Source organism: Anabrus simplex, chromosome 5 (assembly GCF_040414725.1).
Source record: "Anabrus simplex isolate iqAnaSimp1 chromosome 5, ASM4041472v1, whole genome shotgun sequence".
NCBI classification, from domain to species: domain Eukaryota; kingdom Metazoa; phylum Arthropoda; class Insecta; order Orthoptera; family Tettigoniidae; genus Anabrus; species Anabrus simplex.
Window position 1 is genome coordinate 68579443 of NC_090269.1, and position 25040 is coordinate 68604482.

A 25040-nucleotide genomic window follows, 5' to 3' on the forward strand; every position below is an offset into this window, starting at 1 on the left:
CTGGAATAAAGCATAAAAAAAAAGAAAATACCCTTCACTTGTTTGCTTGTATGCACACGATGGACTATAATTATTCCCGCACACGAATTACTTAATCACATTAGAATATTTCAGTACTTTGACCGTCCTATCTGATACACTTATTTCTCTCAAGAAAACTATCTCCCCATGGAGTCAAGACTTAGCCGCAATGGCTAAAATCTGCAGTCGAACTCAGTCTACTTTCGTTGATTTGATTTCGCAGAGCAGCTCAACAATTTCGTCCGCTTTGTATCACAAATGCCGGAGAAGGAAGCTTCGTCATGGCGTCCCTTTATATTTATAGCAGTTACCCCCTCTCTTCAGGTCTCTCCCTTTGCCGCCAAGAAAATTCCTATAAATTTTCTGACTTACCTAAACTGCAATTTCAAGAGTTTTGAAAGTGACTACATGCTTGCTACATTTCTGATGGTAGTGTTCATGGACATTTAAAAATTTTACGGGTTTGATTTGTGAGATGATTGACCTCCTTTGATAGGCACTATATTTTTTTGACTTGGCGTGGTCACGCCGTGTACACGCGCTTTGAAATAGTTCATAAAAATGACTTGAGATTCTTCCGCCGTCGACACGTGTGGTTGACGTCACGTACCCCAGAGCGTGGGACCGAAGGTAATCACCCCCTCGTCACGTGTCAAATCCATGCTATCAAGAATCCAACTTTTAATTATTTTGTTACATTATGCATAATGTTCTTAGGGCACAAAGGTCATGGGTTCAATATGAAAGGAGAAATATGACATTTGATATTTGGGCTTCCTTCTTATAACTACACAACTTTGTTATTATTGTTTAAATATATGTCCTTAGTCCTGTTTCTTAATACGGGATTTCTTAATGCCTACATTTCACCGTACGAGAAATAATAACGGAGATATTCAGGATTACTATATCTTTTACGAACTTCCAAATATCTTCAGAAATATTTGTTTGAACTAAAACCTGTACACAACTAAAGTTCTAGGAATGACCACTTCCAAATATTTATGTCCCATACATCTTTTGCGTACGAACCGTAATGATGGAGATATACTGAATTGAAATGTTATGCTACTTATAACGAAGAGAAGGCTTAGGAAATGTCAGGACCTCAGATCTGGACGAGGTAGTTGCAAAATAAACAAAAATGCCTTAATTTTCAATATACCTATTATAGGCCTATTCTTCAAAGTTTTTCTTTTTTGAATGATCAGTACCGTAATAATATAATTTCGTGTGACTATTTCTAGCCGCGTGCAGCCCTTATAAGGCAGACCGTCCGATGAGGGTGGGCGACATCTGTCATGTGTAGATAACTGCGTGTTATTGTGGTGGAGGATAGTGTGATGTGTAAGTTGCAGGGATGTTGGCGACAGCACAAACACCCAGTTCCCGAGCCATTGGAATTAACCAATAAGTTTAAAATCCCCGACCCGGCCGGGAATCGAACCCGGGACCCACTGAATCAAAGGCCAGTACGCCGACCATTCAGCCAACGAGTCGGACTAAATGCTAACTTAACAAGCCATATATAACAACTACAGTTTAAATAAGGCGAGCTCCACAACTAACTTAATAATAAAGACAGAAAGAAACATGTGAAGTAATAACAGATTTTGATAAATATTTTTTATTGTTGTTATTATTGGAGAACCGGCCTCGAAGAAATTCCAATTGCAAAACAATCCAACTATAATGTTCACAAAGGAATCCAAGAAACGCGAGTGAATACAGAGTGGGCTTTCAAGCCCCATTTCACTAGATTAGATAACAAGTCTGGTACATTCACTTACCGCAAAGGAAATTCGAGTGTTAAACACACAGTTACTTTAAAAGGATACAACAAACTGTGGCAAAACGACTGGGTTTGTCCACCTGAAACACGAGAGCAAGTCCCGTACCATGTAACTTGCTTCAAAATTAAATACTTTACCGAGAGAGTTGACCGTGCGATTAGAGCTGTGAGCTTGCATTCGTGAGATTGTCGTGACAGACAGGATTGAGCTTATAGGTGAGCTCTTAGGAAAAGTCAGATTGGTTGGAAGGTTGTTTGGATCGTTCCCGAGCGGTTGGAACTTATAGGTTGGGAAGTTTCAACTAAGGTGCAGATCAGGAGGAAGACGAAGTGGATTCCCACGAAGTTAATATATTCTGATACTGAAGGTTGACTACAATATGTACACTATGTACAATATAAAATAAAGACTTATGTTGGCAAGTCCTGAGCGAGAAGTCTGTCTACTAGTCGTCCGTTGAAGTATATAATACTTATTATTATTATTATTACTGATTGCGTAATCGTCCTACCGACCGGCAGGGATTCTGCTGACAACTGGTCCGCGAAGTGAATAGTAGAAGCCTTGAATAATGGCTTCCTTGCCTTTATATAGCCTCCGGGGCCAACGCCCAATGTTCTAGAAGTTTGTCGTAACCTGCGTACGTGACTGCCTCACTTTCCGTGATTTCTGGCCAATCAGAGCCCGTATCCAAGAGACCTTTCTAGTATATTCCTACTGCGTCTATGCTGCTGTACCATGCCCTGTCAACATGAGTCACTTCCTGTATGACAAACTTCTCTGCTACTCAAGATTTCCTAACATGTACGAAACATGATTTCCACTCTTAACTGACTATTCAGTTCCATGAATATAATTATTTTACATCTTTTAATTATCAGGTACGCCCATTAGGTATGCTTATACCTGACTCCTAGCCTCTTATGACAGGCTAATTCCTAATACATCAGGTACAGCTATTCCTCCTACGTTCCCTGGGTTCGATCCTCGGAGGGAATAGCAGTCCTGGGTTCAAGTCCCTGGGAGGACACGACACCTCCCTCCCCTAGGGAGAAATGAATGCAAACATCTCTTGCATTCATTTCGCTGCTCTCAAACTGTAATCTTTACAGCTTATGATACTTATGAATTACAACCTTTTGGAGCTTACTCTCCCACTAGTGGGACTACGCTGTGCCAATATCTCTTCCGGTAACACCCTTGATTCCGGTGTTTCTATTAATTCTAACTCTGATTGCAAATGACATTTGAGTAACTCTACGGGGCTTATTGTTTATACTGACCACACGCTCGCTTGCGGAGCCAGGGGTCTCGGGTTCGGTTCTATCCTATGAGTATGGTATTCAACTCATTTTTCATCTCACGGTAATCTTCGGTATCATGAGTTCTGAGTATGCAAGAACCTTTTCCAATATGCTATTGGATGCAGATTATGGTTCTTCTTACCTGGCTTATCCATAAGCACTCAGGTAACTACCCGCCTTACGGGTTCTTCTCAAGGGGTGACTCCCGGCCGAGGGTGGCTCACCTTCTGCCTTCAACATCCTCTGATAGGAGACATAGCGTTGCCGGCCCAGGGTAACGGCTATGTAATTTGAAGGTCAGAATTTTACCTTGAGGATAACGTCTTATGGGACATACATTCCCAGGTTATTCGCTGTGCGCAGAGTGGCACAGAGTAACCGTGCATGGAACTTGCAGAGTGGCATATGATGCCTCGGTATGGATTCACTATAATTCATGCCCCTAGTATGACTTTCCTGTCTAACAACAAGACCTGGTTGTAGTTCACAACCTCTTTGGGTGGATTTCTGCGCTTGCAGATATCACACCTCCTTGAGTAGCCACCGGCTCAATGGTGACATACCCCAGGTGGAATCCGTCTCAAGGGATTCACACCTCCCATAGGGCGCCCACACTTGTGCTAAAGACTACATGCAAGGCCGCTCCCTATGAGGATCCATTTGTCGCCTCCTACGACAAGCTGGATCGGCTGTGGTGCTATTCTGGTATACAGGATTACTTATGTTGATCCCCGGCACCACACGGGGTTTTTTCGTGTGCCATACTACAGGACTCATTCTATTCCTTCCTTCGTGATAGAAACACTGTGTATGTGAACGTATTGTTTAATTTCTTAACACCGAATTGTGACTCTGTGACTGTACCTATTCACAATTTCCTACCTTTCATACTGGTAATTTCCTATGCAGCTATCTCTCTATCATGCCCGTTCAATAAATTACTATGTTGCGTATTAGCAATGTTCCTATTAACTCTGAACTAACTTTAGCCTTCTGCTTTCACTACATGAGTGAGCCTTGTGCTCAACTCAAGACATCGTGGGTCAAGTTTGGCGAGGGTTGACATCTAGACTCACAGCCTCGCCACTGTGGTCTTTCTGACGGGTACTGAGGATCGTGCACTGTTTGACGTCCCGTACCAACAATCCTTGGCTCTGAAATTTCTAGGTTAAATTTCTAACATCTGTATCCCTAATTTGGCACGTGACTTGACAGGGTATTTCATATTAACCTTATCAGCAGTCATCGAAAGTTCACAATGCCGTTGAGGTAAAGGGAGTGTGTTTACCGCGGCCGAAATCAGAACCAAATACAACTATTTATGCCCGTTTCTAATCAATATAGAGCTTCAATCTATTTTTATGGACAGTGGTCCGTTTTCCTCTCTTATTCAGCTCCAGTGTGCAGTTCACACCATTTACCCTTATGACCTTATAGGGGCCTTGATATGGTGGCGATAATTTTGATTTGCTACGCCCTCGTCTTAGAGCATCATTACGGAGCAATACTAGGTCTCCTTCCTTAAAGGAAACTTCGTTCTGTGATTCATCGTACCTACACTTCTCTTGCTCTTTACTCTTAATTAGAGTTTTCCTGGCTATTTCGTGACTCTCCTGGAGTCGTTGTGTTAATTCTTCTACCACATTGTGATATTCATTGTAAGTTGGCTCAGGTTTTCTCTGTAGTACGCCTGGAATATTGGCCTTTCTTCCGAATATCAATTCAAATGGTGTATAACCAGTGCTAGTATGTTTGGTAGTATTATACACAAACATAGCCATTGGGAGATACTTATCCCAGTCATTCTGAGAGCTACACACATAATGTCTCAGAAATTCACCTAGCACTCTATGTGACCTTTCTAAACTTCCGTTTGATTGTGGACGGAAAGCGGCTGTGTGTACCTTCTTAATCCGTAGGGTTCGACACAGTTTCTTAAACATGTCCGCCATGAAATTCGCACCTTGATCTGTTAAGATCGTTCCTGGTATTCCAAAAATACTGATTACACTGTTTATCAGTGTTCTAGCTACTGTTTCTGTGGTCTGATCTGGCATTGCACTCACGACCAGGTACTTCGATAACTGGTCCTGACAGGTGAGTATATATCGATTTCCGGCCTCTGTTAAGTCTAGAGGGCCTACGATATCTAACGAGACCTTATCAAACACTGTCGCTGGAGTGTCGGTTATGACCATTGGGGCTCTCACTTCTGGCCCGGTAATCTTATTCTTTTGGCAAGAAGGACATGAACGAATATAGTTTTCTATGTCCTTATGCATCCCATCCCACTGGATGTGGTCTTTCACCCTAGCATACGTCCTGGTAATGCCTTGGTGACCTCCGACCAGCGAAGCATGCGCTTCTTCGATTATGTCCCGTTTTTCCTGCTCTGTTAGCTCAGACTTCGAATTGCTTGTAGCAGGCGTTCCTACCTCATTCTCAGGCTCTGTCACCTCTACCGAAGCGTCCTCGGATTCAGAGCTGAGTCTGCCTGTCTGCTCACTTTCCCCGTTCGACCTCATGTTAGGAGTCGACGTCCTTTCATTACTTCGTTCCCCATTGCCTGCCATGTCTAGCTCTTGGCCTTCAGAGCTAACTATTTTCACTTCCTGTTCAGAGGTAGCAGGAATTCTACTCAGAGCATCTGCGTTACAATTACGCTTGCCCTCCTTATACACGATATCAAAATCGTATTCGGCTAACTTAAGCCTAAATTTCAGTAGCCTAGAAGATGGGTCTCGTACACTGAAAACCCACTTTAACGGTTTGTGGTCGGTCACAACGGTGAAATGACGTCCAAACAAATAAGGACGAAAATATTTCACACCGAATACAATGGCCAATGCTTCTCTTTCCGTGGTGCTGTAGTTCCTTTCTGCTTTATTTAGTGTCCTACTAGCATACGCCACCGGTAAATCCTTGCCTAGCGGACCCTGAGACAGTATAGCACCTAGCGCTTCCCCACTTGCGTCTGTGGTTAAAATGAATGGCTTCTCAAAGTCTGGGTACTGCAAGACTGGTTTTTCAATAAGTTTCTGCTTCAGTACCTGGAACGCATGTTCCTGCTGTTCTGCCCACACATACGGTACGTCCTTCTTTAGGAGCTCGTACAGTGGCTTCGCTATCTTACTATAATTAGGTATGAACCTGCGGTAATAACCTGACAACCCTAAAAATCCCTTCAACTGTTTCGTGGTAGTGGGTTGTGGAAAATCCCTCACTGCTTGGGTTTTCCTCTCGTCGGGTTGGACTCCGTCCTTCGTAATGACGTGACCTAAGAATGTGACTTCAGTTCGTAAGAACTCGCACTTGTCCGGTCCTAATTTTAAGTTGGCTTCTCTTAGCCGTTCCAATACGTCTCGTAACTTCTGGTTATGGTCATCTATCGAGCTACCATACACGATTACGTCATCTAAATAACAGAGGCATTTTATGCCTTCTAGGCCTGTTAATACGGTTTTCATTAACCGCGTGAACGTCGCGGGACTGTCCCTGAGCCCCATGGGCATTCTTAAGTACTCGTAATGCCTCCCTAGTGCAGAGAATGCGGTCTTTTCTCTGTCTTCTGGCTTCAACATGACCTGATGATAGCCATGCGCCAAATCCATGGTGGAAAAGTATCGGGCCTTTCCTAAAGCATCTAATATCTCCGTAATTAACGGAAGTGGGTACGCTGTACCGATTGTAATGCGGTTGAGCTCACGAAAATCAACTACCAGACGGTACTTTTGCTTCCCAGAGGCGTCCATTTTCTTGGGGATCAAAAGTATGGGCGAGGACCACGGAGAAGTAGAAGGAGCTATAATTTGTTCATTTAACATTTTATCGATTTGTCTACCTATCTCCTCTTTCTGGGCTTCGGGCAATCTATATTGCCGTAAATGTATGGGAGGTTGATCCGCGGGTGTCGGAATGGCGTGTTGCAGCACATCCGTGTGCGTCAACTTATCACCTTCCAAGTAAAACACATCTTGGTAGGCGGTACAGATCGCACATATCTCTTCGCGATCTTTAGGCGCTAAGTGGTCTAAACGCAACTGTTCTCGCAATCTTTGAGCCCTGGATTTGGTGACGGGAGACCTGACCTCCACTTGTTCACCACTGACATTATTATTATTATTATTATTACTGCCATTCCTTGAGTGCTCTTGCGTTCCGCGGCTTGTTCTAGATAAGGCGGCTCGCTCGACCTTATTTACTACAGTGGGTGAATCAGCTGTCTCTTTCCCTACAGCATGAAGCTCTACCACTGGACTTAATAATCTCCAAGCCTTATCAGTAGTGTTCAACATACTGACAATAGCCGTGTAATCTTCCGACTTGGTCAAGCACTCTGCTAAGTAAACGCCCGGTCTTACTTCTTGCTTTTCAACAAGGCCTTCGGCATTATTCTTATCTACTTCGATAGCCACTATCTTTTCGGTTCGAGGTTCCAAAGTGACCCATACGGCTTCCCGTGCACCAAAGGGATATTTCTTTCCTGCTATTAGCGCATACCCATCCTGGTAATTTAATATGCTATTATGCAGGATATCCTTCCCAATGATCCCATCTTGCTTCAGATTGAAATCATTGCCTACCAGGTGGAATTCTAGGATTTTTCCTCCTATCGGGATTCGAACTTCCCCTTTCGTGAATACTACGTCTCCACTGATGCCTTTCAGCTGGAGGATCTCCTTTCGATTCACGAAAACGTCCTTAGGTGCACACTTTTCCTTAATAAGAGATACATCACTACCTGTATCTATTAAAATCTAGTAGGGATCTTCTGACCGGCTAAATCTATTAAGATTGAGCCTTCTGTCTTAGGTAATTCTGTTGCGGCGGGACTTGATACCTTCGGGGTTGTCACAGCAGTCCCTTGCTCGTGACCCCTTATTAGTTTAACGTGTCCCGGGTATTGAACCAACAGTCCTTGCTATCATGAGACCATCGCTTACATATTTTACACCGTGTTTTATTAAGACTATTCGGCTTGTCTTGGCTGTTTTGTGTTACACAAGCCTGAGTTACTACCTTCCGACCCTTTCCTTGAGGGCTAACTTGTGCCTCTTGGCTTTGCTTGCCCTTTCCTTGAGGGCTGACTTGAGCCTTTCGGCTTTGCTTGGTGGTACATTGCCACCGTAAATGGCCTTGCCTCCCACAGGCATAACACCGCTTACGTGTGCGTCCACGGTCCTTATTTCGTCGTGGGCACTCGGGCCTCTTATGGCCCACTTCATTGCATGACGGGCTCAGATGGCCCCTTACGATTTCCTGCTCCCTGCGCATGCTGGGATTGTACCCTGATTGGTACTTTCGTAGACCTGACTATCCTTACTTCCCCGGTAGTAGGTTTCTCTTGGTCTTTTAGTTTCCTTCTACATTCTCGCTCCTTGTGGCCTAGCTTTTTGCAGTACGTGCACTTAGGAGCCGGTGTGTCAGGCTTGGTTCTCGGCCGTTCGCACTCTTTTGCGATATGGCCCTCTTGCTTACAGTTGAAGCAAGTTACCAGTACGTTTCGGGATTTGCCTTGCTTATTTCCCGTTGCCTGACGTCGTTCTAATTTGCCCTTAAAGCTGCCCTTTCTAGGCACTACCTGCCAACCTTCCTTACGAGGGGTTCTAACCGGTTGTGGCTTGTACAGGGCTTCACGCTCTTCCTGAGAGAGCAGTACTGCCTCTTCCTGCCTGGCTGTACTTACAGCCTCTTCGAAAGTTCTAGGATCTCTGTCTTGCACCTTGTGCTGGATCCTCCTATTTCGGAGCCCTTGAGTGAAACCGGCTATTGCTATTTTAACTATAATTCGGCGCTGATATTCGCGGCCTTCTATCGGTTCTTCCTCTAAGATCGCGTTTCTGAACATGACTACTATTTCTTCGACTTCGTGAGCCCATTCCGCCACGGAAACCCTGGTCCCTTGCTTGGACTGAAATAGCTTGCATAAATATAGTTCAAACGTACCTTGTTTGCCATAGTATTCCCATAACGCGTTTTTTTGCGTTCCTCCAATTTATGATATCCCCCCGTGATAGTAACTTCTCGCGAGCTGGACCCGTTATCTTCGTTAGGATGTATTTAAAGAATAATCCTTTCTCATTGGGCCTTACCATGCAATGTGCGGCTTCTACATTTGCAATAAATTCGTGGAGGCGTTCCGGCTTACTGCCGTCAAATTCATGACCGATTAACTTATGGCCTTCTGATGCCGATATAAACAATCGTTCCTCTGCATGCACACTACCCGTATCCGAACCTGCGTCACTGACATTATCTACCAGGTTACCCGTTACATTTGACTCTGCCATTAGTGAAGAGAAAATTATAAGCACTCACCCTTAAGGTTGATCGGTGCTGAAGATGGGCTGGATCCTCGGTCTCTGGACGCTGTCTGCTACCGCGCGCTGGGCTGGTTCAGTAGGCTGCTGTCGAGCTGCTGCTGCTGGCACCTCTCACTGGAACGGGAACTCTGCTGGGCCGTTACTTCTTTCTTGAGCTAAGCCTCTTCTGCGGGGCTTTCAAATAAATCGTCTCCTTCTCTGCTGAGGTTGTCTGCTTCCCACCCCACATCTGACACCAAAAATTTTTTGTCTTCTGTCGTGACAGACAGGATTGAGCTTATAGGTGAGCTCTTAGGAAAAGTCAGATTGGTTGGAAGGTTGTTTGGATCGTTCCCGAGCGGTTGGAACTTATAGGTTGGGAAGTTTCAACTAAGGTGCAGATCAGGAGGAAGACGAAGTGGATTCCCACGAAGTTAATATATTCTGATACTGAAGGTTGACTACAATATGTACACTATGTACAATATAAAATAAAGACTTATGTTGGCAAGTCCTGAGCGAGAAGTCTGTCTACTAGTCGTCCGTTGAAGTATATAATACTTATTATTATTATTATTACTGATTGCGTAATCGTCCTACCGACCGGCAGGGATTCTGCTGACAACTGGTCCGCGAAGTGAATAGTAGAAGCCTTGAATAATGGCTTCCTTGCCTTTATATAGCCTCCGGGGCCAACGCCCAATGTTCTAGAAGTTTGTCGTAACCTGCGTACGTGACTGCCTCACTTTCCGTGATTTCTGGCCAATCAGAGCCCGTATCCAAGAGACCTTTCTAGTATATTCCTACTGCGTCTATGCTGCTGTACCATGCCCTGTCAACATGAGTCACTTCCTGTATGACAAACTTCTCTGCTACTCAAGATTTCCTAACATGTACGAAACATGATTTCCACTCTTACCTGACTATTCAGTTCCATGAATATAATTATTTTACATCTTTTAATTATTATCAGGTACGCCCATTAGGTATGCTTATACCTGACTCCTAGCCTCTTATGACAGGCTGATTCCTAATACATCAGGTACAGCTATTCCTCCTACGTTCCCTGGGTTCGATCCTCGGAGGGAATAGCAGTCCTGGGTTCAAGTCCCTGGGAGGACACGACAAGATCTAATCCGACTTCCGGCATCCATGAAAATGGTTTTCTGTGGTACCCCATTTCACACCAGGCAAATGCTGGGGATGTACCTTAATTGATGCCACGACTACTATCTTTCAAATTCTATCCCTTTCCCACCCTTACGTCGTCGAAAACCTTGATGTGTTAGTGCGATGTTAATTCACTAGCAAAAAAAAAAAGAAACAATTTACTTCTAAAGGGAAGATAGAACGTCTAGAAAAGGCCAACAAAACAAGGGACCTAAAAATCACGGGAAATCCTAAAAATGAATGACACCAGAAAACATCCTTATGGGACACGAGTGCCCAATTGAAGCAGGGGTTAATCCCAAACTAAGCTTGAGACTAGGGTAGTAGAAAGCTTGAAATCCTAAACGATCAGCACAGGTTACCATTTTGAAAAGACCTAGCCGCTGTTAAGTGACAATTGAGGAGGATAACGAGGGTAACACACTCGGACATCCTCGTGACATAACAGACAATCTGGACCCTGCAAAAGAGATCTTTTTTTAATAATTTGCTTTACGTCGCAGCGACACAGATAGGTCTTATGGCGGGGACGGGATAGGAAAGGCCTAGAATCGGGAAGGAGTCGGCCGTGGCCTTAATTAGGGTACAGCCCCAGCATTTGCCTGGTGTGACAAAGGGAAACAACGGAAAACCATCTTCAGAGCTGCTGATAATGGGGTTCGAACCCACTGTATCCAGGATGCAAGCTCACAGCTGCGCGACCCTAACGGCACGGCCAACTCACCCGGTGAAAAAGAGATCAGACGTCGTATTGAATTTCCAGATCATCTTTCCAAAGGATGACAAGCTAAACCGCAAACACAGGTAAAAGACGTTACGTATGATCAACACTGCTTTTTTGGAGTAGAGACCTGAACTGTCACAACTGCCTCCATGAACAGATTAGAGGCCTCTGAAATGTGGTAACATGTGAGAATATTCAGAATAGCCTGGACTGATTTTGTAACCAATAATAAAATGTTAAGGAGAACTAAAGCTAAGCGTAAGCTGGCAGTCATCATCAAAGCCAGGAAAATAGCTTATTTAGGCCATGTTCTACGAGGCCGAAAATACAGGCTTCTGCACTTTATATTATAAGGAAAGATAGAAGGCAAGAAAGGAGCTGGTAGACCACCGATGTCATCGCTCCAAAATATCAAAAATGGGACTTGCAAAGCTGAGGTTCGAATCACGGTCGATCCTCAAAAATCACGTGGTGTCAGCAAGGGCATCCAGCCTTAAACTCCTGGCCAAAGCCAAAATGATCCTTGGTGGCTTCAGCGACCCCAAAAATAATTGAGATAAGCTGAAGAAAGTGATTATTATTATTATTATTATTATTATTATTATTATTATTATTATTATTATTATTATTATTATTATTATTATCACTGCGAGCCTCCTTGGCTCAGACGGCAGCGTGACCGCCTCTCACCGCTGGGTTCCGTGGTTCAAATCCCGGTCACTCAATGTAAGATTTGTGCTGGACAAAGCGGAGGCGTGACAGGATTTTCTCCGTGTACTCCAGTTTTCCCTGTCATCTTTCATTCTAGCAACACTCTCCAATATCATTTCATTTTATCTGTCAGTCATTAATCATTGCCCCAGAGGAGTGCGACAGGCTTCGGCAGCCGGCACAATTCCTATCCTCGCCGCTAGATGGAGGCTTCATTCATCCCATTCCTGACCCGGTCGAATGACTGGAAACAGGCTGTGGATTTTCATTTCCATTATTATTATCACTGCAATAAATTCCCACAGTGTAACGGTGACCTTGCAGAAGGTGTTTAAAATAGTCCTGGCACGTTGTTGATAGCCACTGCACGGCCATATCGCGTGCATTTAGGTGACCAGGGTGTGGCATTCTTTCTGTCTTGCTCCCCAGGGAAGAAGGTTGTTCTGTCCAAACCAAAACTGGCATTTTTATAGAGGGTAGATTGTACATAGTTGAAATATGATTTACTGTACTGCTTTTGGGGATAATTATTGCTTTGTGATTATTATTATTATTATTATTATTATTATTATTATTATTATTATTATTATTATTATTATTATTATTATTACTATTATTATTATTAATGAAGGGAGGATGTCTGTCTGTCTGTTAGGTCATCAGCCCAGAGGCTGGTTGGATCCTCAAATAGTACCACCAAATGTTATACGGTTATAAGGAAACCGCAAAAACCAATGGCAGGTCCAAAATGAGGCGTACTAGGCAAGACGAGGAGTGGGGTAGTTTGCCATTGCTTTCCTCACTGGGTCATAAAGTGCTATTGCAGCACGACTGGCCCTATGAGCAACACCTTTCATAACACTCAGATGCACTAGTCGTGCTCCGAATGTCATTACTCAGCACAACCCATACCCCAGCAGCTTCCATATTGTCACAGCCATGGATGAGACTGGGACTTCGGTGGAAGCTACACTTTACTCTGGCCTGTGCCAAGAGATGGATACAAAAGTACTGTATCCATCAAGAAATGGCAGCAGGCAATAAGGGAGGATATCAGGATTTTTGTCGTGCAGGAGTTCTTTACATTGCCGAAAATCAACGACGGGTAGATGTCGATTTTTTGTTTTTATTTGGCAGTGGTTTAACGTCCGACTCACTGGCTGAATGGTCAGCATTGAGGCCTTCGGTTCAGAGGGTCCCGGATTCGAGATTTTAATCGCGTATGATTAATTCTTCTGGCCCGGAGACTGGGTGTTTGTGTCTGTACCAAACTTTCATATTCATATTCATATTCAGACAACGCACTACACTACCAACCACCACAAAAACACGCAATACTGATTACATCCCTACATATAGGATTAGCGTCAGGACGGGCATCCTGCCATAAAACAGGGCCAAATCCACATGTGCCACACAGTTCGCACCCACCATCCCAAAAGTGTGCAAAATGTGGTAGAAGAAGATTTGGCAGTGGTTTAACGTCACAGTAACAAAATGAAGATTTTCGCCGACGCAAGGATGGGAAAGGACTAGGATTGAGAAGGAAGGACCGTGGCCTTAATTAAGGTACAGTATTAGCATTTGCCTGGTTTAAGAATGGAAAACCATCTTCAGGGCTGACGACGATAAGATTCGAACCCCCTATCGCCCGAATGCAAGGTCACAGTTATGCGGTCCTAGCCGCACGGCCAACTCGCTTGGTGAAGTGGTTTTTAAAACCTCTCAAATCCCATCGACCTCAGCTAAAATCGAACCCACTAACGTGGGAATAGACGAATAACGAATAACCAGTCGCATCACTAAGATAAGCGCTTCATTTTCAAGTACTGAACTCAAAGAAATACAGTTTTTCAGTGTAACTTTTTTTTTTTTTTTTTTTTTTTTTGCAAGAGGTTTACGATCGCTCTAAGTGTAAGGTTTCGACGACAGGAGAACAGGGAAGGAAGTGGCCGTGTCCTCAAACAAGGTACAGCCCCAGCATTCCCGTGGTGTGTAAATAGGAACTCACGAAAAACCATCTTCAGGGCTGCCGATGAATGGATTCGAATCCACCATTTCCCGAATATAAGCTTATAGCTACAAGGCCCACACCACGCAACCAACTCACACGGTTTAACCCAGTTTAGTCTATAAATAGACTAATCATTGAGTTACTTATTCAGATATTAGCATATTTACCTGTCCTTCGCAAGGGAGTTTTTCTGCTGGTAAAACTTCGTTTTGCATACAAGAGAAAAAAAAAGAAAAGAGAAATCCTCCTTTGTTCTTAGGATGTCCAGAAGAAGACCACGATGAAGTACGGAGCGAATTAGCTATGCTACTTAGGTCACGTAGGTGTGTGCTTGCATTCTGTGGATAGTGGGTTCGATCCCCGCTGTAGGCACCCTGAAGACGGACACGATAAGTGCTCACGATTTCCTTCTCCTAAGTGCTGTGATTTGAAGAGGTAAAATACACATACTACTTGCATACTTAAACAATGATTCATCACATTTTACACAAACTACCTAAATCCTCACTTTCCTAGTAGCCTACACCTCTTCGGTGACAGCTATGACAGCTGATGGCCAACCTGAAAACTCAACGTATATTTCACTCGTTGACTCTTGTCTCTCTCAATCAACTGAGCAGAACGAAAAGCTGAGTTACCATCAGCTCCATCCCAAAATATGACCCGCCTACCACAACACTGAAGAAGCCATGGCAAGAGATATGAACGCCACCAAGTAGCATATGAATGAACTATTATAGCGGCCCGCGATCAAGTAGCGTTTAAATTATCTAGCATGGTAGCCATGACCTATCCGATAAATTGCCCAGCTTTCCTGCCTTAGTTTCTTTTAGGGGCTGAATTATTTAAAACAGCTTTCTCATCTTTTACTTGTGACTTAAGACGAAAACTTTCTTCAGCTTGTCCCCAGGTAATTCAGAGGTCGCTGTATCTATCCAGGCTCATTTTGGGTTTTACCGAAAGGTAATTAGCAGATTACTTTACTAGAGATTTAAGTTCGCTCTAAGTCATGTTTTCATCGAAAATAGTACAAGGAAGGAAGTGGCCGTGGCCTCATAAAAGGTAAATCACCGGAATTCCCGTGGTGTGTATACAGGATCACACGAAAAGCCACACACGTCACCTAGCAATCTCCAGGCCTTCACGTTGAGCAGCGGTTGTTCAGTAGGCCAAGGCCAGTCTGGATTGTAGCGCCATAGTTTACATATACGATTACAATCCCTCGGCCCTGCCGGGAATCGAATCCACCGCCAACTGTCTGGTTTCAGTGGCTGAGAGGTCAGCGTCTTGGCCTTCGGTCCTCGGTCAAATGTCCCTCCTGACGCCATGTGAATTTTCAGAAATTCCAACCTAGGATTCGAACTTCAGCTAAGTCAGTAGCTAAGTCAATAGGATAATTATAATTCCGCTTATAACTTAAGAATAATATTTCAAACGTCACTCTCATAGATTTGGTTCTTCCTGAAATATCGTAGTAAGTAAGTTCTACTTGGCATTTAAATACAGAATAGAAGTTTGCCTCCTAAATCCCGCAATTCGATTCTCGGCAATGCCAAAGACTTTTCTTTGCTAGTGGTTTTAAGTCGCATCGACACAGATAAGTCTTATGGCGACGATGGGATAGGAGAGGACAAGGAGTTGGAAGGATGCGGCCATGGCCTTAATTAAGGTGCATTTGCCTGGTGTGAAAGTGGGAAACCACGGCAAACCATCTTCAGGGCTGCCGATAGTGGGATTCGAATGCACTATCTGCCGGATGCAAGCTCACAGCCACGGCATCTAACCGCACGGCCAACTCGCTCGGCGCCAAAGACTTTTACCTGCATATGAGGGCTGATACAAGGTCTACTCAACCTACGTGGGGACAATTGAGGAGCTATCGGACGGTGAGATAGCGGCCCCGATCTATAAAGCCAAGACTAATAACCGAGAGAATTCGGCGTGTTGATGATACGCGTCACCTCGTGATCTCCAGACCTTCTCGCTGAGCAGCGGTTGCATAATAGGCCAACGCCCGTCAGGGTAGCAGCGCCGTGGTTTATACATATATGCCGTGTTGAGTGGTTCAGACGATTGAGGCGCTGGTCTTCCCACCCCAGCTTGGCAGGCTCGATCCTCGCTCAGTCTGTGGAATTTGAAGGTGCTCAAATACCTCGTGTCAGTAGATTTACTGGCACGTAAAAGAACTCCTGCGGGACTAAATTCTGGCACCTCTGCGTCTCCGAAAACCGTATAAGAGTAGTTAGTGGGACGTAAATCCTATAACATTGTTATTATTATTATTATTGTTACCGAGTTTTGTGGATGTGCAGAGGTGAAAGAAGGTGCGGGGGTGAACAGGTCTCAAAATACGAAATTAAAGTTAAGATAAAATTTAACAAGGTTATATTTTCTTATCAAAATCAAGAAATAACAAGAATGGCAGGTACAGAGTAGCAAAGCAACCAGTTCGAAAATGTACAATTACAGTGTTACAGGATTTGGGCTCCGAGATCCAGACACATAATTCTTGAGCAAGGAGCCCAACTTTACTATATACAAAATTCAACAAAGGGGCAGAAGACCCCAATCATGCCCAGGAGCTCTTGCTCCCAATTACACAGTAAAGCCTCCTCGAGGCACGCAGAAACAAATTTTAAGAAAGAGCAACCCGCTCTTAAGTTCAAGCCTATCAAAGGCCCCACCAAATTCTACTTTCAAGCTATCCTCCAAGTACATGAAAACAGGGGTAAAAATACCCAACCTACTGAGGCCTATTAAGTAAAGAAACAGGTCAATTAACATGGCCTCTAAAATACCAACTTGAGAGGAGGCGTTCTTGCACTCCTAATATACTTTATTTAAAACCTACTTGGCGCTAGGCCTCTAATGCAAGGGCTAATCCCATACTAAAGAGGTGACTTATAGAAGGAGACAATTTACATTACGTTAAGGAAGAAACGGTTGTGAAAATAAGTTCACCTCAACGCAATATGAGTGGGAGCTCGAGAGGGTTAAGCACTCTCTATCCCAATTTGTAGTTTAAAAAGATAGAATTGATACCAAGTGTCTTTACATTTTAGGGGAAAGTTACATGGTAAAAGGCTTCGGACCTGCCCCGAGAGTTAAACTGCTGAGCTAGCAAGAAAAGAAGTTATTAAACGGCCATTACCTGGTGGTTGAACTGCTGCCCGAAGAAAGAGGCGCTTCCCGGCCCCTGCTACGTACTTTACACACTGATAGATGTTACTGAAGTGGCCCGGAGACCCGAAAATCAGCAGTTTATATACCCTCGTGGAAAGTTCGAGGCGTTTCAGAAATGAGAACACCCGCCCACAATCATTTTATTGGCTAACAACGAAAACCCCTACACTAGATGAAGAAGAAACACATTATTGGTGGAAAATTAATTACAGAAATTCCTTATTGGTCGAATTCAACACTGGCGGAAAGAAAGGGTTAATATTGCCAACTTAAACAATAACTGAAAGAAATTTAACAAAGAACAAACTTATGAATTCAAAATTTCTCCAAAAACACAGTTCTTTCACTTCGCACTAGGGTGCATAATTGTAGTCCTTCAGTAGTGCCATCTGGAAGAGAATGTCCACACTTCTTACTACAGGCAAAACAAAATACATCGAAAACGACCCAGTTCAGAAACTTCAAAATTTACAAGTAGGGACATCTTCTGAGAAACTTGAGAATTAACACAGTAGATAAAGTTCAGATTTCCTCCAGTAGAGGAGTTTCATCATCATCATCATCATCATCTGTTTACCCTCCAGGTTCGGTTTTTCCCTCGGACTTAGCGAGGGATCCCACCTCTACCGCCTCAAGGGCAGTGTCCTGGAGCTTCAGACTCTTGGTCGGGGGATACAACTGGGGAGTATGACCAGTACCGCGCCCAGGCGGCCTCACCTGCTATGCTGAACAGGGGCCTTGTGGAGGGATGGGAAGATTGGAAGGGATAGGCAAGGAAGAGGGAAGGAAGCGGCCATGGCCTTAAGTTAGGTACCATCCCGGCATTCGCCTGGAGGAGAAGTGGGGAAACCACGGAAAACCACTTCCAGGATGGCTGAGGGGGGAATCGAACCCACCTCTACTCAGTTGACCTCCCGAGGCTGAGTGGACCCCGTTCCAGCCCTCGTACCACTTTTCAAATTTTCGTGGCAGAGCCGGGAATCGAACCCGGACCTCCGGGGGTGGCAGCTAATCACGCTAACCACTACACCACAGAGGCGGACAGAGGAGTTTCAACTGGCGCAAAGTTTGAATTAGCGGCGTGGAAGTGTACCGCCCGGTACAATTATTATTGTTATTATTATTATTATTATTATTATTATTATTATTATTATTATACTGGGGTTTTCGTGCAGCTAAGATATTTAGGAAGCGTGTGGGTTAAATGAGCAGACAACAAGAAACAGAAGGATACCCAAAACATCGGTAAAATTTGGATATATTTTAAACTTCTGCTATTTTCTTCCTATTCCACACAATAAATAGGCTACAATGGAATAGCAAAACCAATTTAACAGACAGAGAAAAGTGAAGCCAAGGCCATTAGTATCAAAATTACATTAATATGAGCGCCAGGTTCAATTACTACTACTGAAATGTTTTCATTCCTCCCCTGAAGGGGGAGGCGGGCCTCTTAGACGGTAACGCCGTCTCTCAGTCCGGGAGATTTGTTACGGTGAAGGAGATGCTCGGAGAAAGTGAGGGGGTTGGCGGCCGTGGCCTATACTAGGAAATGTCCCGGCATTCACCTCAGTGCAGGAGAATGGAAAACCACCAAAACCATTCTCAGGGCAGTCGACGGTTGAGACCAGCCGTGAGGTCCAGCCCTGTCCCGTCTCCCGAATGCAGAGGCGTAGAGCCACGGTAGAGCCGTGACCACCCCTCCTCTGCTCGGTTGGCCGGTCAGAGCACAGAGCTGTTGGACCACGGACGAGCCGTGGCCACTTATGGGCCGAGACCCACTCTGCATCTACCGACCCGAGGCTCAATACGTTTTACAAGAGTTAGGGATTTAGAACCATGTTTCCCTAGGGAGTAGCACATTCTAAAAGTTTACAAAATTACATAGTTAAAGCTTTAGGCCGGCCAATATATTACAGTCTTGACTTTCTTAAAACTATACACTTAAGAAGCTGTAGCTTACAATTAGCAAATGGGTCTAAACCCAATTGCCCATTTGATATGTTTCACTTACACTTACACCGACAAACAAGTCTGCGCTAACATTAGGGTACACTCCTTACTAACGTGAGAAGATAATATACAAATAGGATCAGGAGATCGCAAAAGGAGCAGAAAGCCCTACCAATCTGGCCACAAAATTTAGAAAAGGAACAAAACCAAAATAAAGTTTACCACAGGCAAAAACAAAGGGCAAGAGAGTCCAAAAGCCGGAACTCCTCAAAAATGTAAGAGTCACCTGCTTGGGCATAAGGCCCGAAAACGCAGAGGCTAGTTCATACGAAAATGACTAAGGGCCGGTTCTACCACCTACTGGTAAAGTAGCGCGTAACTTGCCTTCCGCGTAAAAGGATGTTTCCGTTCGACCACTCCCAGGTAACGCTATCGGTAGCATAAATCGTAGTTACGCGGCGCGTAATTCATCGGCTACTTCGAGGGCCCGATAAGACTTTACCTGCCGGGTAAATTTTGAGAGCTGAACATTATTATCTGTATTTCTGGTGACATACAACTTAAATTGGCTTAGTATACTGAAAAAAGCATGATACTGCAACAGTGATCGATATTGTATTGCAGGATTTTGAACATTAATGCTTCCCTTGGTTGCAACGGTCTCACCAGCCTCTCGCATCGACAGCGTCGGGGACACATTTTATACGTCAAGCTTTCGCAAAGAAACTCAAAAAGGATATAAAATCAAAACCTATTTGGAAATCATTACACATGGGCTTAAATGTTCTACTTCTTCAGTTTTCAGACACCAGGTATAAGTTAGTGTATGTATCGCAGGCACTCCAAACTTTCTCGTAGCGTAATGGCTAACACGCTCACATCATAACACGAAGTATGCAGGTTTGAGTTTTCATTATGACGAATCTTTTTTATTTTCATTTTCTTTCTAATTGCTTTACGTCGCACCGACACAGATAGGACTTATGGCGACGATGGGACAGGGAAGGGTTAGAAATGGGAGGGAAGCGGCCGTGACCTTAATTAAGGTACAGCCCCAGCATTTGCCTGGTGCGAAAATGGAAAACCACGGAAAACCATTTTCAGGGCTGCCGACAGTGGGGTTCGAACCTACTATCTCCCGAATACTGGATACTGGCCGTACTTAAGCGACTGCAGCTATCGAGCTCGGTATTTTCATTTTTAGCATCGTATTAATGTGCATGCCTCTTCTCATACGTTCGTTTGTTAATAATATATTTCACTGATATGTTTAATCACAATATTAAGTCTACTAGGAAAATGCTTTATATGTGTGCTACTTATAGAAAGTGGTGTTATGATTAATATAGCATTTAGGACTGTCGCCCAGGTACCAGATTCCCTATCAGTTGTTTACGTAGTCTTCTAGTAAATGATTTCGAAGATATTGGAAACTATTCCATTCCCGAATTCCTTTTCCTATGAATGGATATTTACCCCGATTAGTTCTTTAATAGTACCGTACCTTCCAACTTTATCTTCATAAAGTTAAACATTGGAATGAAATGTATTATCAATAAATGGAAGCATGTGGAACTAAACGAGGTCACAGAGCTAGTTGCAAATAGAGCATCGTGGAGATACTTAATCAATTCACAGAAGCCTGCAGATAGAATACTCAAAGGCAATAAGTCCGTAAGGAAGACGTGTGTGTATATACATATATGGAAGCGCGTAAAAAGAGTTAAGAAGAACGGCAGGGAACGAAAATAAATTTTTACATGTAAATTAGAAAGACGATTAAAACCTGCGTACCTTCTATTACGGAGCGAGCCACTTGACCAATCTACTACGAGAATACTTTCCAAAAACGCTGCCTTACATGACAGGTTATAACTGGCGTAAGAAAATGTAATCTCGAGATTTTAATTCCAATTAAGTATTGATTTTGAAGCTCATAGATTAAAATCACGAAAGCTTGACATACATCGTTGTCCATAACTCTTAAGACTCCACTTGTTAGGCTTTTCGGTGATAATAAGCAGATGTAAGCACAGGAAAATAAGACAATCGAAATGAGCTTCATACATCTGACGATAGATAGCGCCACACTCGAAAGCGAGAAGTCGCTGAAAATCAGTCTAGCCAACTCCGTATATCGGTGTCTAGCTCCGGGTCTCTGGTAGCTACCCAGCGCTTGCACGGAGGTGGTTGCACGCAAGGCAAAGTACCAGCTGATTTACACCCCCCCCCCCCAGGCAGTTTACCTCCCGGGCAGCTGCCTGCCACTTTACCAGCAGATGGTAGAACCGGTCCTAAGTAAGGAAAAGAGAAATGCCAAAAGGAAAAATTTTAATTTAGAAGGTTAAAAAAGTCACTAAAATTTAAATTGAGAGAAAGCGAGAGTACAGCACTCGGACTTCTTTATATTTTACAATGTCCTATCAGTGAGAATTCCAAAATGTGAGGAAGGAGATGGAGGATTTACGTTACTAGGAAAATTCTACATGATGGACTTAAAAGCGACCACCTAACAATTACCTACAAAAAGAGATGCAGAAATATTCCCGAGAAAACCTCACAAACTGGTTACATGACTGGTATCCTGCCTACCTTATACTCCGTAATAAATCTGGTCATCTCCTACACCTCCATCGGGCCCTTATAAAGAGGGTTCTCCCCTCAAACACGCTGCACATGTTACGCTCCGACGAACAAGACACTACTGTAGGTACACTACTACTACTACTACTACTACTACTACTACTACTACTACTACTAAAATGTTGTCATTCTTCCCCTGGAGGGGGGTCTCTTTAGACGGTGACGCCTTCTCTCAGGCCGGGAGATTTGTTATGGTGAAGGAGATGCACGGGGAAGGTGAGGAGGTCTCCTTAGTGCAAGAGAATGGAAAACCACCGAAAACCATTCTCAGGACAGCCGACGGTTGGGGCCAGCCGTGAGGTCCAGCCCTTTCCCGTCTCCCGAATGCTGAGGCGTAGAGCCACGGTAGAACCGTGGCCACCCTTCCGCTGCTCGGTTGGCCGGTCAGAGCACAGAGCTGTTGGACCACGGACCAGCCGTGGCCACTTATGGGCCGAGACCCACTCTGCATCTACCGACCCTGTAGGTACAGGGAACTCTATCCTTATATACCTAGGTAGTTACCGAGCGGATCATAGTATAACAAAGAAGGAGGAGAAAGACCAGATTGGGTGGCAGTAAAACAGGAAGACACAAGGTGATTGACTAACATTTTACCAGCAAGAATGCCAACCCATACCAAAGAAAATACCAATACAATCTTTAAGATTGACAAATTTCTTCCAAGAGTTCTAGCTCTAGAGAGCTTCCAGTAATGGCATCTGTCCACTTAAGTTTAAATCTTCTTTCATCAGATAGCCCAACACTTTGAAGAAAGAACACCAATAGCGTTGGCGGTTAATTCAAATCATTGGAGAGGCTAAATATATGGATGAATTATTATTATTATTATTATTATTATTATTATTATTATTATTATTATTATTATTATTATTATTATTATTATTATTATCTTCAGCTGTGTATGTTGTGCATGCTCGTAACACTAATGACGAAGCAGACAGAAAACAATTCCCCTTCTTCCTAACAGCAATAAACAACAGCTTTAATAAACTTTACTGTCAGATGTGGATGTGAGCTTTTATAAGTTATTGAATTCCAAGTACTTTACTATAAACAATAAGGGTATGAAAATAAGTTTAAATAACATCAATTTCCTCTTGAAAACATCTTCAGCACAGCACTAAATAGCACAAACCATTTATTCTCCATTTTAGTGCCTCTTTTCATATAGATCATTTTACTATCACAGCTATATCTTTCTCCTCGTTTATTTCAGCCATATCGTTCCATTGTGTTGTACTGCGTGAACACAGAAGGGATCTGCAGCTGATGACGCATAAAATCACTAAAGCTAGCAGCGCCGGCTTGGTGACGACAACAACGAATGGCCGTGTGATTTTATTTAAAGACTATTACAGCACGATCGGTTTTATTACAAAATGGTCGAGTGGGTCGAGAACCTCATGAAACTTACACGGCTAGTTTAATAAGCACCGGGCGAGTTGGCCGTGCGCGTAGAGGCGCGCGGCTGTGAGCTTGCATCCGGGAGATAGTAGGTTCGAATCCCACTATCGGCAGCCCTGAAAATGGTTTTCCGTGGTTTCCCATTTTCACACCAGCCAAATGCTTGGACTGTACCTTAATTAAGGGCACGGCCGCTTCCTTCCAACTCCTAGGCCTTTCCTATCCCATCGTCGCCATAAGACCTATCTGTGTCGGCGCGACGTAAAGGCCCTAGCAAAAAAAGTTTAATAAGCTCCTTAATTTAGATAGTAGCGTTTCTAAATTTAACTAGCTGTCGCTATTTAGTTCTCAGCTACTTCAAGGATTTAGGTTCTGATGAGAGAGATTTTAACAAGGTTAGTTCAACCATGTGAGGAAAATTAAGGAGTCCGCCATGTGAGAGGGGCTGCCTAGCTGAGGGGTTCATCCAGAAGGATTCGATTCTTTGTCTGGAAATTAAAACATTTTAGAAACGGGATTTCCACTTTTGGAGGTGCACATGGCCCTGAGGTTCACTCAGCCTGCACCAAGAATAAGTACCAGGTTAATTCTCGAGGGCAAAGGCACCCAGGTGTAGAGCTAACCACTCTCTTCTACCTAGTGAAGGGGTTACGAACAGTGGACCCCAGTTGCTCTTAATTTTGGAGCTTTGGTTGGCGACCACGGGGCCTTCAGCTGAGTTCTGACATTGCTTCCACTTACTTGTGACAGACTCCTCATTTTCATCTATCCTGTCCAACCTCCTTTAGTCAACTCTTGTTCTTTTCCGACCCCGATGTTATTAGAGCAATCTTCCATTTTCACGCCATTCGTGGTCCTTGCCTTTCTTTGGTCAATACCTTCATTTTCAAAGTATCGGACCACTTCTATTTTTTCTCCTCCAATTAGTGTTAATAGAGTACGGTTGCCCAGTTGTACTTCCTTTTAAAACGGTAATCACCACCACCACTTTTTACGAACAGTGGAAGCCTTTACCTTCCACTCCTCCAAGGGCCTTCATGGCCTGTACCGAGATGATTTTTTTTTTCATCATGGAAAGTTTTCATTCCTCTCCCTGAAGGGGCGGGTTGGGCCACCTAGAAGGTAACGCCTTCTTTCTGGCCAGGAGATTCAGACGATTCTTTTTTCTGATTTTTCCTGTTATGTGAGGTAGCTTGCCTGCTGCCATTTCCTGATGGATACAGTACTTTTGTATCCATCTCTTGGCACAGGCCAGAGTAAAGTGTAGCTTTCACCGAAGTCCCAGTCTCATCCATGGCTGTGACAATATGGAAGCTGCTGGGGTATGGGTGGTGCTGAGTAATGGCATTCAGAGCACGACTAGTGCATCTGAGTGTTATGAAAGGTGTTGCTCATAGGGTCAGTCGTGCTGCAATAGCACTTTCCGACCCAGTGAGGAAAGCAATGGCAAACTACCTCACTCCTCGTCTTGCCTAGTACGCCTCATTTTGGTGCTGCCATTGGTTTTTGTGGTTTCCTTATAACCGCATAACTTTTGGTGGTGCTATTTGAGGATCTAACCAGCCTCTGGGCTGATGACCTAACACACACACATGTGAGGTAGCAATCTCTGCTGTGGCGCCGAAAGAGTGCGAGGTGACTTCGTACACCGCAATATCTACAAGCCATCAGCTTGCACAGCAGTCGTCTTGACAGATCCTTTAAGAATAATACTAATTAGGCCTACAAGAGCCTCTCAGTAGTTTTAACTATTGTGCACATCCGTAAAGATAGGTATCGTCGACTGCTATACCCGTTACCGAGCTCGATAGCTGC